Source organism: Rhinolophus hipposideros (genome assembly GCF_964194185.1).
Source record: "Rhinolophus hipposideros genome assembly, chromosome: 16".
Lineage (NCBI taxonomy): Eukaryota > Metazoa > Chordata > Mammalia > Chiroptera > Rhinolophidae > Rhinolophus > Rhinolophus hipposideros.
In genome coordinates, this window is record NC_138062.1 from 8,115,236 (window position 1) to 8,130,268 (window position 15,033).

A 15,033-nucleotide genomic window follows, 5' to 3' on the forward strand; every position below is an offset into this window, starting at 1 on the left:
AGTGACATTTGCTTGCATTTTTATGTTACCAGATAAGTGGCTTCAAAGTGCTTCTTTTTCCCATCCTCACACAGTAAAATTCGGAGATCATCAGTCATGTATTTGCTTTCTGAGGGAGAAAAGTTAACCTTGGGTTGTATTTAAGTACTCTGACCACAGCAATTAAGACTGATCTGTGGTATGCTTTTCTTAAAATACTTTCTCTAGCATATTAATCAAAAATCTTATCACCAAAGCATTTAAAACAATTATACTGATTGCTGTTCAATGGCATAAATGCAAAAGCTTTATGATCAACCCATTTAATAGTTATAGATTCAACAATATCAGATGTAATAACTATCCTTTAGGTATTCTGTGTGCTCCACCTTTCTCACATATACACACATTCAGTCATCTCTGCCATCATGTGACAGAAATTAGTGAGCATTACTTTGTTCTAGACATGGGCACATAGGACATTCATAGAAAAACAGGACACAGCCCCACATGAAGCTTATGGTCTTCTAAGGGAGAAAGAGAAGTAACAAATTAAAATACAACACAGGAGGGCCAGTGTTGAGAACCATGGGAGTTTCAGAAACTGCAAATCTCTTAGTATCACCAGGGCTCAGACTTAACATGAGGTGGGATAAAGCCATCTGTGAAGCACTATAAGAATTAAGGGACATTAGTGAAAGTCCAGTTTTACAGCATGATTTTATAATGATACAAATCCATACAACACATATAGACTATTTTTGCTTAATCTTACCATATCGTGCCATTCTGATTATACTCATGCTTACTGTACTAAATAATATAACTGGGACTCATGGACATCTATCCAGCCAACTTTGTTGAGTATTGTGGTAGACAGAATCATTATTCCCTAAAGATGTCCACATCCTCATCCCTGGGACCTGTGAGTATGTCACCTCACATGGCAAATGGGAATTTGCATATGTGATTAAATTAAAGATATTGAGATGGGGAGATTATCGTATTAGAGGATAATACCCAGTAAGAGGGAGGCAGGGAAGTCAGATTCAGAGAAGATGTGACAACAGAAGAAGAGTTGGGAGAAAAAGCACCAAGGTGAGGGCTATGGGCAGCCTCTAGAAGCTGGAAGAACAAAGAGATGGATTCTCCCCTAGAACCTCTAGAAGGAACACAGCTCTGTGGACACCTTGACCTCCAGATTGTAAAATAAGAAACGTGCACTTTTTTAAAGGCACTAATAGCCTGGCATTATTAGAAGTGCTTTACTTGAATGAAATCATTTCAGCCTCCCTTACCATGAGTCAAGTACTGTATTTCCTGAAAATGCATAGCCTAAAAAAAAGGATACTGTGCAGATCATTTGTTTTGGGCATAGGTTTTAAGCAGCAGGCATAGGGGACTATTACAAGTCCCCTATGCCTGCTGCTTAAAACCTATGCCCAAAACAAGAGGGAAGAAGGGAAAGCCAGTTCAAGGATGCCGTATCAAGTGGCCTAACTGATAACAACTGTGGTTTCATCCCAGTGAGTACTCTACCCTCTGAAGAGTGTGGACAATGCAGCTCAGAGTTGGCTACTCAGAGGACAGCAGGAGAAATATATACCCACCAGCTCCGTTCCCCATTGATCAAAGGTTCCCCTCTTAGTTTCACTTATACTTTCAGGGCTGCACATCTACCAGAATAGCTGAGAAGCATGGTGGCAGATACCCAATGCAGCCAAGGTGAGGTTCTGTCAGGTTATGTCTGCTCCAGCTGGTTGCTATAGCAATGGCTGGAGAAGGAAAAAATGTAGGCTACAACTGTATAACCTTGGGCATAAGAGGAGGCTGACATAGCTTGTCTTTTGATTCCAGATTCTTTCTATTGTATCATCACACGTCTCCTCAAGTAATCACTTGCTTTTACATTGATGTGATCTGATGTTTCGAAAGATGAGGTTTCTGTGACAATAGCTGACCAATAATTGTGTTCTTATACTATATCCCATGAAAGGTAGGTTATATTGTTTTATATGAATTACTTTTTCCTCACTAAATGGATATAAAATTCCTAGAAGGTGGATATAATAATATATACCCCTCTTGCTTTTTCCACAATATAATTCAACAACAGACTCAAAGTAAGAACTCAAAAACTATGCACTAATTAATATTTATTTGAAATTCAACCTCCCAGATAGTTTTATTAATAATTACTTCTGACAAATGATTAAATATAAAAACAGTCATGGGGATATAAAGTACAACATAGGGAATATAGTTAATAATGTTGTAATAACAATGTATGGTATCAGATGAGTACTAGACTTAATGGTATGATCACTTCATAAATTCTATGAATGTCTAATCTCTATGTTGTACACCTGAGATTAATGTAATACTATATGTCAAGTGTAAACAGGATTAAATGTATGGTGATGGAAAGAGAACTGACGCTGGGTGGTGAATATACAATGTGATATATAGATGATATATTACAGAATTGTACTCTTGAAACATATGGAACTTTACTATCACCCCAATAAACTTTAATTAAAAATAATAAAAATTACTTTTGGAATTTAAATAGTGCCCCACTAAGAATTTTTATAAAATATTTTCTTCATGTTCTCCTGATGCTTTCAAATCTCTTGCCATCTTTCTTCTAATTTTAGTATTTTAATGTTTTTCATTCAAATATAATGAAAACTGCTTTCTATTATTAAACAGTAGAATCACCAAACCAAACCTAAAAAACTCTGAAAAATATTTCTTTCCAGATAGATCACAATCTAAATTAAACAAAATAAAGCTTCAAAAATTCCCAAGTGTAGTTCTGTTTTCATATATTTCTCATTTTTATAAAAATACATTTTTCTCATGAAATGTACACTACAGCAAACTATTCAAACAATGACAGCATTAGAATGTAGGGTAATAGGGATGACTATCAGTTATTAATTTGAGTAATTATATGAGTGTGATGGAAAGCAATCAGTTGTGATATATTATCATGCAATATGTCTGCCCACTAAGTAAAAGACAGACAAGATTTTTGTACACTAGCATCATAGGAACATTTCTTAGGATACAGCGCTCTTTATTTTTTTAGCACTGTTCCAAGACAAAAATATCCCCATGAAGATATATCCATACTAGTATAATCAAAGAAATACAAAAAGTAAATTTTTGTTATAAATATTAATATTTGCTTGAGATTTTTTTTACTCTCTTCTTGGTTATTACACCTATTAGAACAGTGTTTGTTTTAGGATGAAATAAAAATAAGTCCCATTGAGAAAAATTAAAGTGAAATCATATACCAAAAGCTTTGATCATTTGGAAGATACTAATCTGCATAACTGGCTAAAGTTACTTTGAAAATTTATTCTTGAGTATGATTTACTTTAATGGCTAATTGCATGTAAGTAATTATACACACACACACACAGACACACAGAGTGTGTATATATATATATAGAGAGAGAGAGAGTTACATCTGTATATTCATTAATTTAAAATCACTTAAAGTTAATGACAAAAAATTTATCTTTAATTTTATATGCATTTAATATAAATGTATTCTAGACCATAACTGCCTAAAATTTTTTGAAAATTAAGGTTTATTAGGTTTTTAAGTAATTAACACTTGTTAAGGATAAGCCACATACTTAGGATTTCGGAGGCCTAGGATTTTGTGAGGCTCATTAATCATGATCAAGTACACCTTGAAAAAACATCTCATGCCAATGAAAGGAACTATTCAACTATGGCAATAAATCATCAATTCACAGGGAAATGTAGGGCCTCAGTTTTTATGGGCTTATAGGAAAGACCTGCATACCATAAACACATATACTTGGTATTTGGTGTTACTGCTTTTAAAATATGGGGAAAGGACAAAAAAAAAAAAAAAAGAAGAAGAAGAAGAAAAAAAGAAAAAAGAAAACCCTATCTTCCAAATAAAAAGATTAATCTAAGATTCCATTTTTTTAAAAAAATCATAGACTCATAAGTTTAAGAACAGACATGGATCTCTAAAGAAGGCTCTTTGGAGGTCCTGATGCAATTGTTCAAATGGCAGAGGACAGATATTTAAAAGTTACGGACTCATCCTTTGAAGAGCAATATTTAAAAAAACTAAAAAAATATTTTCTCATGATTTATTAGAAGGAAAGAGGCTATCACATTGCAGTTGTATGTTGCAATTTTCTATGAAGCTTTTTATTCATACAGATGTTATTTTTCTTCGCCCATATTTTCCCTGTTTCTACATTGTCATCAGTGACAAACTGGTTACTGAAGTTTATGAAACTTTAAAAAGGATTTAAGATTACACATTGCAGTTGTTATACTGTGAGAAAGCTTATATATGAAATTGAGAGAGCTTATGCTGTTTACAGTGGTCTTCTCAAAAACTGACAAAAGATTACCAATAATGAGTTGTAAAGAGAAAAGCTTTTTTATCTAAACTATCCTAAAAAATATAAGAAAACAGTATTATAGAGGTATGACAGGCAGTTAATAAAAATATATTCTATTTAGGAATTTTGTGATGATTATTATAGTTGTATGTTTTAAGTTACTATTTTTTGTGATTCTTTTTATTCTAAATAAATAATAATGCCAAATTGTTAACTTTTTTTCTTAGACAGGACTGGCTAAATTGTATATGCTTTAGGCTCAACGGATACTGAAACCATCCCTATTTTGAAAATGAACACCAATCAGCAACTCGGAAGAAAGAGAATATGGCACAGATACCAGGAAGAAGCAGGTGGCAAAGGAGACGAGTGTTACCAGGCTCGGAAATTTCCTGAGTATCGGTCCCGGGTTGACATACCACATTTTTTAAAAAACCATGCCCATACCACTGTCTATAATTTTCAGTTTCATTTTCTGTTCAGTGAAATTAAAGATGAAAGACACAAAATTTCACAATGTAACTTCTTTGCAGAGTCCTTCTGTATTGCTATGACATTTTTCAACCACTTATATTAGTGTTTTCCATATGTAATTGTCCATTTTTAACCCATTGTGACCTATAAAAATTTTCATTTCACAAGGTTCATCTGTGAGCTATAAAAACAGCAACACTTGTATACTTCCCATGTAATTTGATTTTAACACCTTAATTTCTGAGTCTTTAAAACAAAATCAATATACTTTCTAGAGAAAAAGATTTTTTCTAAATGTATCTTATGTATCTTATGTAGATTAAATAATTTTTAAGTGAATGTACTGGCAGTAACTACCATATTTATTAACAGGTTTAGTGTAATCTGTAATGTGCCACTCAGATTCGGCTTCAGAACTAACAGACTTATTGCCCGAGTTGTTGGCAGTGCCAACAACTAGCCCTCAGCTGCCAGCCCACTTTGGAAACTGCCTCTGCTGAAGAGAAAGCCACTTTCTAGGCCAGCCCAAAGCCAATGCCTGGTCAACATGAGGGGAATAAGGTCAGGCCGCTTGGCCTCCAACTTGAGACATCTGTAAAGGGCCACCCCAGATCCAGAGCTTTTGATGGAGGCGGACCAAGGCTTTCTTGAGACTGTGTGGCAGGTCATCTTATCCCTGTGCTGAAGCCTGCTTCCTCCCTCAGCCTCTACAGGTTCATTCACAGGCACTCCCTAAGATCCTTCCAGTAGGTTAATCTTCGTCGTAGAATCTGCTTCCCAGGAACTTAACTGTGAAAAAACAACTGATTCTTAATTATAAGTAAATGTCTTAAAATTTTATAGGAGCAAAAGTGCACAAGAATACCACAGAGGAGCTGGCTTGCAGGAAGCTTGCATGTGCTCTGGGCCATAATCAATATATTTTACAGAGAACACTGACCAATTGGCAGGTCAGTCAAGAGATCAGTGAAGAACCTATCAAACTCCGCTGAGCTTGGTCATAGCTGTCTCCAGAACTGGAGAAGAGGGAGCCTGGATGGCAGCTGTTTTTACCTATAATTCATCCTAGGTAGAGAAGATGGATTGGCAGCTTTATGTGAACACGAAGGCCAAACAATGGAATCAGCTGATTGGACTCCCTCAAGGCGTGTGTCAGATCATGCACATGGAAACCTAATTCACCACCAGGCGTACACACTACGTGAGCAGGAAACTCCCAAGTGGCCCAAGGGCAGCCTATCTCACCGTGATGGGAATCTCACCATGAACTGTCTCAGCGAAGATGTTTCAAATTTGCTATGCCCTTGACCCTTTTATTTTCCATAGTTCTTCTCTTTATAAGTGAAGAATTGAAAACTACAAGGCATTATATTATAGTGGAAAACCACTATGATTCAAAAAGGTGAGGAAGATCAAGACACTTATATTCAAGAAGAAATACACATAATTTTTGTGAGTAGTCCATTTAATTATGTATGTACTAATTCCTCTTAATAAGAAGAAACCAGTATTAAGGCACAGTTTTGTTATTTCCACATAGTTCCATGCTTTTTGTCCCTTGCCCCATGCTCTTTGAAGAGATAGCATAACAATCCCAACAGAACATTTCAGCTGTCTATTTGAGCAGGGGGGAGGGGAATGAATCTTAAGGCTGAGACCTCATGTCCTGACAGACAGTGTGGACTGAACAAATCAGTTCAATATATGTTTTACTACAGGACCAAAAGTTAGAAGTCACTGCCAACTGGATTCTCAAATCACTGTTGTCTGTTTTTGCCAGCAGAACGTCTCTGGAGTCTATCTCCTCACGTGCAAGCACATCATAATCTAAAAATGTATCTGAATTTCTATTCTTCTGTAAGTTGAAAGTAAAGAACAGAAACCAAATAAATATCCCCATGGTGTGACATCATATCTTTGACTTTGGTATAGACTGCGGGCATTACCATCATTCTCTGTCTTTCAAATTAAAGTAGGAGTCCTGAAGAAACCAAATAATCATGACATATCTTCATTTAGTTGAACAAGACAGGTTACACAAGCAAAATAACGAGATTCATAAAGACTAGCATGATTTTGGAAAGGAATTCCCAAGGGTTCAGCTAATCACTACTTTAAAAAAAAAAAAACTGCCTATATTCAGAAGCCAGTTGAAAAATTAAACAAGTGGCTCTGACCATATTATTTGCCTCTTCACACCACAGACCGTGTGTCTTGGTGTCCACGGCAAGGCACCCAGCACCCTGTCAGTGTTCTGTGGAGGCTGCTGAATTGAGGAAACAAAGTTCCTTTCACGGGGGAAAACTGCAGAAAAAAATTTAGAATGTTTTTTTCTTTGGGTTATTTTGTACTTGTGAATAAAAAGCCTATTTTCTTATGCCCTGCCTCTACACAAACATACACACACATACACACACACACACACATGCACGCGCACACACACGCACATACTCACTTCATCATTAATAAACCACGATAATTGTGGTTTTTGAAAGTCAGATGTTCTCTTGATTCATGACTAGAGGTCTAAAATAAATCCAGACAAACAATTTACACTATAAAAGGAAAAGGAAAAGCTTTTATATGTGTTTCTCCACCATGCACAAGCCAAGTGCATACCTGTGCCAATAGGCACAGGTCAGGCGAGAACCTTTTCCACATAATAGCCTTTAATATTCACTTTATTTCAAAAAAAAGAATGAGACTTTCTCATGTTGGAAAAGGGGAGGGAGGGGAAGCAAGAGTAAGAGGGAATGTAATGCATAGAAATGTACAAGCAAGCTGGACATTTCGGGAGCAGCACGTCAGCTTCCCCAGGGGCTGTGGCTCTCATCCAGTGGCACAAGCCTTCTCCTTCAGCGTATCCAGCCATGACACTGACACTCCTGGACAACCCCAGCCAATACCTAGAACTTTTCACCAAGCCCCGCCTATCACGCACAGCAGCTCACACCTGAAGCTGAACTCCACATATACACTCTCAGGTGGCAGCTTTAAAGATAAATTAAGCAACATATCTCAAGCCTCCTGAATTAGTAAGAACTATAGGCCATAGCGAAATGGAACAGCATTTTCATACTGTATGTGTCCTGGTTTGCAGTTACCCAAGAAAACCCTGCTTTGTCACACCTTGATGCCTTTCTACAACCTGTTCCCTCTGGGGAAGAGTTCCTCTCCATGCTTCTACCCAGACAAGCCCAATTTTTGCACGCCACGCTGGAAAGTTTACTGCTCTGTAAAAGCTTCCTCCATTCCTTCAGTATTTGGTCAACCTAGACATATTACTTTTTATGTTTATTGTAATTTGCAATCCTCGTTTCCAAATGTCCCCCCATCCTGCCCCGCTTCCTCTCCCCTACCCCAAATTATGAGATCTTAAAAGGCAGAGAGTGAATCTATGCTTTTTCTATGCCTGGTGCTCAGGACAGTAGCTGATACTCAGTAGGTTCCAGGGAGAGGTATGACAGCGAAATAAATAATTTCTGGGTTTCTGCTGCTGGGTCTCAGTTGCTTTTATTCCAATTTAGAACAAGCATCTCACTCTGTGAGGACGATGATACGTGCTGACACCTGGCACCTCAGCCCCTGCTCCAACAGGGGTTGATCTACGAGTGACTGGGCTTGAGTCTCCAGTGCACAGCTGGCAGAAGCCTCTGAAATTCCCCACAGGGCGTGCCCTTGGAATCACGTTTTAGCACCGTGGATATGGAGTCAAATTTTGCTCTCACCTCTAATTCTTACCATCTGCTAGATGACAGGAGGGATCTGTAGCCTTCATTTCACCGCATATTACTTCAGAAAATACATCTATAATCTAAATGGTTCCTGTACCTTTCTCAAAGGGCCATACAAACCCACAGACACATTTAAAAATAAACAAACCAAACTCCATCCTCCAAGTTATTTAAAGAGCCATGTACCTCAACAGCAACAGCCCCAGGACACAAGTTGGCCCCATAAGTGAGTATCCGAGTGAAGACGAGTCTTTTTCTTCTTAATAGTCAATCTTCCCCTATATCACAAAGAGAAATAAATTTCAGGAATTGTTTTCTTTATATTCTACCAGGAGTTCTATATGTTCCTTCTTTTAGTTTTATAAAACCGATGTAATTTCACCTTCATTTATCCATTCTAAAATTTATTTACCTTTAACAAAGAGCTCATAGAAAGAACCGATGATTTAAAAAATTCTAATCAAACTACCTGACCCCCTGACCTTCATTTGTTTTCAGTAGTGCCACGTTTACACCAACTGTAAAAGTTTCCAGCAATGTTATGTTCAAACTTGGACTCCAACATCTGACTATATTTACTTAGAGTGACCCTCGCTATCCCGGTTGAATGCATCTCTGAGTTTCGCGTGGTGAGTGTTAAGGCTAGTCAGAAACCTCCTCAGACTCTCTGGTCCCGGAGTTTGGATAGGGAGGGTCACCGCACAACAGAAAGGAGAGAGTGCAGGGAGACCCAAAGGCAGGAGCACAGATTCTCTTGCCAGCCTGCTGAGGTCCAAACCCTGCAACCATAAGCAAGTTACTTAACGCTCAGTTTCCTTTTTAACAAAAGAGTAATTACAACACTACTACATACTTCATAGGGTTATTGTGAGGATTGAATACAAGTATACATACTTAAAATGCTTAGACTGGTACTGGACATGAGGTAAGATCTAAGTATTTGCTATTATAAATATTATTATTATCAATAATATATCCCATCAAAAAATGTGAGCCGGTATTGAATCTCAGTTAAAAATTATTTTAACTAAAATGTACTGATTGACCATTCTATGAATGATGGCACAGAATAGTCAGCTAATCAAAAGCAGGCCATGCTTTATCTTTAAGGGAAGGTGCCATGAGTTTTAAAGTCAGAAGAAAAACAATCATGGATAGATGTATGTATCAAATAAATGTATCATTCTTAGTTTCATGATTCTTAAACTGTATAGTCCACCTAATAACCACATGTTATATATTTGTTATTATATCAAGAGCTATAGATAAAGAGCAAAGCAGTATAATACATTGTCAATTTCTTAAATAAATTTTATTGAGAAAAACCTAGCTCATTACTAAGGAAGGAACTGCTAAGTAAGTAAGTGATAGACACTAACTCAAAATGCAATGGGAATTCTGAAAAAAACAGAATGATCAATCTGAAGGGAAAGACTAAAGATAATGGAACAAGGCTTGAGTTAAGCTTTGAAAGGTGGAGAAATTTTAAGTAAAATAGGAAGAGTGGGCCTCCCAGCCAGAGAGGACAGCTTGGGAAATAAGTAAGCACACAGATATGTTCTAATTGGCTAGGAATGAGTGACAAAGCTAAAAGTTACATTGAGGGGACTGGTGGCGTAAGTGTACACCAGGCCCTATGATTGAGGTTCGATTTTATGTTCCTCCATGTTTCCCTTCAAAATGGAAATGTGTTTCACTTTATCTGAAAGGGAAAGAGATGCTTTGATAGATGACACTCTTAAAGAGTTGTCCAGGCTCCAGGAACAACCTCCAATTACCACCCAGGGCTCTTGCTATCTCTACCCTGGTTTCTTTTCTTCCTTCAAGTTAAATACTATGGAAATTTGCATGAAAAGGGGATCTTTGTTTCTCAGAGTTCATTTGCTCCAATAGCCATTTACTCCTCACTTCATTGTCACTCATCCTCTCAGCAAAGAGAGGAGGGTTACGACTCAAAGTGAAGAATAGAGGCAGACATACTCCTAAGAACCCGAGATTCTGTTGTCATGTAAATCAGCTCAGAAATAAAAGGGAAGAGAAGTACAGAGAATAGGTTTTAGAAGCAACTAAATAAAATGGTTTCCATGGGGGCCACAGTGGCTCTTTAATATTTATCAGTGAGTGACACATTTCTTTTTGCAACAGTAATTCATCATCATAAAGCCTATTTCCACTTAGCTTCTTGGGTATTGCATCGCAGTGAGGATCCCCCCCGAAAGAAAAAACTATGAGCAGTGGCTCCCCTGGTTTCAAAATACTGGATTCCTGCTAATGGAGAAGACGAGCAAAACACAAGAGAATAGATGTAAACAGAAACATAACACTTTTCACAAGGAAAACTGAAGTTGAGCTGTGGCTCATAATAAGGACCTTTAATCTTTACAATGGAAACTTACTGTCACACTAATCCTAAATATCATGGATTTATGGGAAACATACATGTAGGGACAAAATGGTAAAGAATGAAATTTGAAGCATTTTACCAGAATTCCCTTTGCACAACATGAATTTCGTTATACTGAAATGTGTAGGAAGGAACAGACTGTGAGCAAATGTTTGCTTATCTGTTTGCAAAGTTTTCATGTGTTATGGTTAAGAGAAAAGAGTCTGAAAAAGTTGCTGTCAGCAGCTACTCATTTGACTGACAGATTCCTCAGCAAAAGCTACAGGAGTGAGTAACCCTGGAGGCGCCCACGCACACAGCAGCGGCTTTGAGGGAGCCCTCGGTAGTTTTCACCAGATGAACTCCTCCTGGTGGCAAACAGCTTCACCACTGTATGGTAGAAGAACCACTAAGGGAACCGAAAAGCTATTGAGGGGACAAAGGAAGCCAGAGGACAAGAGCAGGAGCTTCAAATTATACAAGACACCCTTTGCTTCAGAAACCAGCTCAACTTCTTTCTGAGTCAAAGAATCTAGACAAGATAGGAAACAAAGGCCATTATCCTACCTTTAGAGCCAGTGAAAGAGCAACAAGAGGAAATTTAAAGCCAAGAGATGTTTCTGTTTGCTGTTCTTTTGGTGTCCCGTCCCCACCCTACTCCCCTCCCCATCACACAGCCGTGCACAATGACTGACGGCATTCACTAGGGAGATGTGGCTGGAAACCAATGTGCCTCAAACCAGCTGACTCAGGGTCACAGCTGGAAAGGAAAGGACTGCAAAAAGAGTAGGGATCCCTTCAGGCACTCTCTCTGGGCCAGTAAGTTTATGCGGAGAGAGTCCCATATTGAGAGAATGGTATTTAAGAAAAAGTAGAGCAATGCCAGAGCCATCTGGAACCTTGGACTCATTTGTTGCTATATCATCTTCCTTTATGTAGGATCTTCTATCATGAGTTTGAACTTCATAATCAAAAGACGATTACACATTTTTGTGCCTCAAATCCAAAAGAACAGAAACTTATCATCTCCCTCCATCAAACTTGTTTCTCTCCTGTGTTTTCTCCCTCAAGAACTGTTATCTTCACTTGCCCAGTCACCCAGACCAGAAACCCTGGGAGTCACCCCTGAAGGTCTTCTCACACCCAGTCAGTTTGACCAACTCTTCTGCATTCTATGGCTTTGGAATCCCCTTTGTAACCCCGCTCCCTGCTTCTGCCCTACATAAGTCCTTAGAACTCATCTACAACATTGAAGTAACCCACTAGTTTATCTTTTATCCTCCAGATTGACTCCAATCTAATAAATCCTCCACACTGCTACTGAGGGACTGCTTTGAAAATTCCTAGTCACTTCTCCCCCTAGTATGAGATGTAAAATCATCCTGATTTGGTCCTTCTCTGACAGCCCAGGCACATATCCCACTCCCACACACACAGGTACTCTGTGCCACCCAACCGAAACGACTGCTCATCCCTGGACTTGGCTTTTTGCCTCCCTGTACTTGTACAATTGGTCCTCTGTCTTCCCCTTGGCCCAACTTACGTGCCATTCAAGACACGGATGAAGTACGTTCCCTCTATGATATCCGTCCTGACGCAGAATCAGGATTTGTGTTTTCATCATCTCGTAGTACCTTAGTGTTCAGACTTCACATTGCTAAAAACAGACACTCACCCGGGCTACAAACAAATGGGCACGTGGTGGAAGGACAGGAGTATAAATGAGACAGGCAGGCCCTAAAGCAACGACAAGAAGACTCACGCAGCCAGGCCTCAGGGATGTGGAGCATGGTTCAGGAAAGACAACAGCACTGAGGGCCCAGGGCAGCTCTCATGACTTGTTATCTCACCATCCTCAGAAGCAAAAATACCTCAAACCTTTTTCTCATGCCCTTGCATTATTGTACCACAGCGTCTTCCAGCTTCTGGTCCATGACCAACTGTCTGACTTTTTCTATATATTGAGTTCAAACTATTTAGAAGAGAACAACTGGTCAATGCCGTCAGGCACCATGATCTCTACTGAGTGTCCTTTCCTGCCACCCCTTGCCACGGGACCTTGTCCAGCTTCTGCGTGTGCTTGTGGGGACAGGCCAAGGCACATGCTGAGTGGCCAGTCCACTGGGAAGCACTGGTGAACCATGGTGATAGAAACTCATAAAGGGGCTGCAGGGTGGTATCATGCTTGTTTTATCAGTAAAATTGGTTTGAGTGTCTTGTTTTTATGTTCCATGTAGCTGCAGCACATTACCCAATCTGCACTATGGAAACTCGCTCAAATCATAAGACACAGAAAGCTCACATCAAGCACAGTAGCTCTGGCGTGCCTAGAAGCCCATGGAATCACAGAGAATCAGGGATGGAAGGACTTGGAGAACCATGTGTCTGTTAGGACACAGAACAGGTACAATGTACATGAGTAACACTCTTCTCCACAGGTTGCGGGGACCACAAGCTCGGTTCGGTTCTGTACACAATGCAAGTCCACATCTTGTTTTCCCATAGTTCTATTTCTCAGTTGAGACACTTGCCTTTAGCACATAAACTGCTTGTTCAAGGTCACACAGCTCCCTAATGGCAAAGCCAGATTCCAGGCCTCCCCATTAGTCCAATGTCCGTTTCTAGTTCTCTGTTTAGCATTTCTCAGTCCCAAAGGCCCAAACTAATGTTTTAACCAAGTACTTTCGCCTAAATATTTGCCTTAACCATTAGCCACCAGAATCAAGAGCAAACATAAGTCCTCATATATAGAAAATTCAGCACCCTGTATGTATGTATATAAGGGAAACACCCGCTGGCATATCAATAGGAGCAAGGGCCAGACCAGGGACACAGGAATATCTATCACTCTAAGAAATGCTTTTGTAATCCGGTGAATTGGTCATTCAGTAAATTGACTGTTGGCATATCAATCTACAGCCAGTGCCTAAATACAGAGCCGTACAAACACACATAGTTTTAAGCTAAGTAGGAGGCCCATGTAGGCTATTCCTGTTCACAAAAAACAGTGCATGACATAAAGTACAAGAATTGTTCTATCTCAACCCAGTTAATGCTCAGTTGTTTTGTAATTAAAAAAAAATAAAAACCAGACACCCAATTAATTAATTTAAGCTCATTGTTTTCCAGGCTTTTCAGTTACAAATTGGCGAGTTTCTGCCATACACACACTTAGCGTATCTGTGGTAATTGAGAACAGAATTTGAAGGCTTACTAATAGCAAGCATGTGAAGGGGAATATGAAAGGTTGATTACATTCATAGATTAAAACAAGAATCTGTGGTGTGTGAAGTGTGTGGTATTTAAACTAAGAACTGGTGAGGATCAACATCAAAAGAAAATCTAAATGAATTTCTATGGATTCTATGTTTGCAGAATCCAGAGTAAGAGAACAAGGAAATGCGACTGAGAAATAACAATGACAAAAATATTGGCCTACACTCCATTTAAAATGCATACTGCTTTTTTCACTAATCTTGCAGCTGTTACTTTCTTAAATCTCCAACTCAAAGCCAAATTGACACTACTTTTCACAATGTGAGTATCCATATTCATTAAGAATAAATATACATGAATGCAAAGAAAATAATTAAATCAAGAAAAAAAAGAAATCCCAGACTCTCTCCTATTCACTCATACATGCTAAATTTGGGGAAATCCAGTCCTCTCTAAAACCCCTTTGTTTCTCCAATAAAGTTTATGCAACTGAGAGTAGGGGAGGGATTCAGGATAACCAACCTGGGCGTTTTCACTATTTCTGCTTCATTCTTTCACAGCAGGTGATCCCTCTCAAAACTCTTTGTCTTTGGGTTGTTGTTGGTATTGTTCTTTCACTTCTAAAACAGTCATTTCTAGGAAACAGCTCCTATTGTTCTGTTCTCCAGGCCACTGAGCTTCAGCCCAGTACAGTCCAGAGGAATTCCTTCCCACCAGAAACACTAGCATACTGGGACTCCCCCACAGTGCTCCCCGGGCTGAAGGTGGATTTTCTTGAACTTATACTGGGACTGTCACACTATTTCTGGACCCCCACAACTGACTTGTCAGAGGGAGCCAC